This window comes from Hemitrygon akajei, unplaced genomic scaffold (assembly GCF_048418815.1).
Source record: "Hemitrygon akajei unplaced genomic scaffold, sHemAka1.3 Scf000054, whole genome shotgun sequence".
Lineage (NCBI taxonomy): Eukaryota > Metazoa > Chordata > Chondrichthyes > Myliobatiformes > Dasyatidae > Hemitrygon > Hemitrygon akajei.
The window spans coordinates 3,979,338-3,981,852 of record NW_027331940.1 but is presented as its reverse complement, the minus strand read 5'-3'; the positions used below and the strand labels follow the sequence as shown (position 1 = coordinate 3,981,852).

Below are 2,515 nucleotides of genomic sequence, written 5' to 3'. Positions count from 1 at the left end.
CTAAGAGTTTCAATTTTTGTTTGGAGGATATGCGTCCATTATTCCTTGCAAAAGGCTTCTCGCTCTGTGAGATGCTTGGGCCATCTTGCATGCACTGCTCTTTTGAGGTCTGTCCACAGATTTTTGATGATGTTTAAGTCGGGGGATTGTGAGGGCCATGGCAAAATCTTCAGCTTGTACCTCTTGTAGTAGTCCTTTGTGGATTTTGAGGTGTGTTTAGGATCATTATCCTGTTGTAGAAGCCATCCTCTTTTCATCTTCAGCTTTTTTACAGACGGTGTGATCTTTGCTTCCAGAATTTGTTGGTATTTAGTTGAATTTATTCTTTCCTCTACGAGCGAAATGTTCCCTGTGCCACTGGCTGCAAGACAAGCCCAAAGCATGATCGATTCACCATTTCCGTTACCGAAAATAAATCAAGTACAACCCTCACTTCAGGTGCAGTGCTACGGTAGGTGCTGAACATTGATGGAGCTGCGATGGCCGAGTGGTTAAGGCGTTGGACTTGAAATCCAATGGGGATTCCCCGCGCAGGTTCGAACCCTGCTCGCAGCGCTCACACTACAAGCAGCAGCGTGTAGTGTGCCAATAAAATTTAACACCCTAGATGCTGTCTGAGCGCTGGCCCCAAATGTGTTCAGTTGACAATCTGCAGTTGCCTTGCAAAATACCTGATCCATCGGCTCGCCATCTCTGTTTCGTGAACAGTTTCATTTGACAGTCTCACCGTAACCGATCGTCCTTTATTTTAATCCCAACGAAGTACATGACCTCACACATTCCTGCATTCCTGTTTATTCAAAATAAACACTTTTGTCCAGTTTCCGCCCTCACTGAACGAACCAATTGCAGCCTAAATATTCTCATTGCAACCCGCTGTCCGGCAATTCACGTCATCAGCCTCTCACAGTAAGGACAGCCCATAAATGAGGGGCGATAATAGACCGTCATGACACTGCCGATAAAAATTCTTCCAATCTGCAAAGGAGCAACGTCGACACAGATAGCACCGGATATTGGGGTTGACCTTGGGTGTCTAAGGTTATGAGACAGAAACACACGTTCAGCGGTTCAGGAACAGCTTCTTCCCGACTGCAATCAGAATCACGAATAGACTTTGAAGCTTAGAACACTACCTCACTTTATTAATATACAGTATTTCTGTTTTTGAATATTTTTCATAATCTATTCAATATAAGTAATTGATTTACTTGTGTATTTACTATTATGTTTTATTTCATTTGTTGTTATTATTATTATTTTCTCTCTCTGCTAGATTATGTATTGCATTGAATTGCTGCTGCTAAGTTAACAAATTTCCCATTATCTGCCGGAGATAATAAACCTGATTCTGATTCTCTGTTCAACGCGGTACTTTCCCGGTTCGATATTCTTTAACGACATGGATTTCGAGGTACTGAGTTCTGGTACCATATCCAGCACAGATCTGGAGCCGGTAACACGTTCTTCAATAAATTCTATTCCCTCAGCTGGGGAGATTCGAGAATTTGTGGAGTTGACATCCCATATTTCTGTCAGTTCAATTCTCGCAGCATTTCTTAGCTGAGAATATATACCAGATTAGGAGGTCCTGGTTCAGTATTTCAACGCAAAACGCTGAAAATTTCTTCCACCACACGCCCCTCACACCCGCATATGCTGGTCGACATATTGAGGTTCTACTACACGAAAATAACCGACAGTGACTCAATTCATCTGTATCTGGTGAGGGATTTAACCGAGGGGATCATGCATTATACGCAATTGGAAATTACGTCAAAGTGAACTCAAATTTCTATTTATGCGCACATCTATGTGTACACACAAGCACAATGAAACATGCACTTGCTGATAGGTGGGGACAGGTGGAAACTCGCCAAATCGACATGCCAATACAGCCTTTTTAGCTACGATATTTTCACTTTGCAACCGACTGTCTAACAATAGATTCTGAGTAGGAACAGGGCGATTGGGGCCGGTGTGTTCTACAACTGTACGGATGCTGAGCGCCTCGCTTCGTTCACCAACGTACTTCCTTAAGTTAGACAGCGGACAATTAATCGCACTGAGCAGAATCCTTGCGACCAAATCAGACAACAACACACACAAAATTTGTGTCTGTTGTTGTTTGAATTTCCAGCATCTGCAGATTTCCTCGTGTTTGCTATTCAAATCAGAACTAACTTTGGAATTTTAAGAATTAATGCAATAATTTAATGTTAATTGCCTTTATAATTGAAGAACCTGGGAGAATGTCATCAATAAGTATAACGTGCTCCTGCTCCCTCTGTTAAAGGGCAATTTGTAAACGCATGAACCATTTCTCCTCCTCAGTACAAACGGTAAGAATACTTACGAGTCCTGCAGCGTTCGAGTTTAAATGAAGGGACGGAAAGATCCAATTCGTTTTGTCGGTGAGGTGAGTTACTCTGGTGGTCAAGAAAACACTGTGAGGAAAATAGTGGCCGAAAGAGAACATGAAATTGATAAATTGCCGTGTAACTCTCTCTCTCTA

At 42.3% G+C, this 2,515-nt stretch overlaps 1 non-coding gene across 1 annotated transcript; it reads left to right on the top strand.

Moving 5' to 3' along the window:
* Positions 1-473: 473 nt before the first annotated feature.
* Positions 474-555, top strand: trnas-uga (transfer RNA serine (anticodon UGA)). Its single transcript has one exon. It is a non-coding gene; the product is annotated as a tRNA-Ser (tRNA).
* Positions 556-2,515: the final 1,960 nt, after the last annotated feature.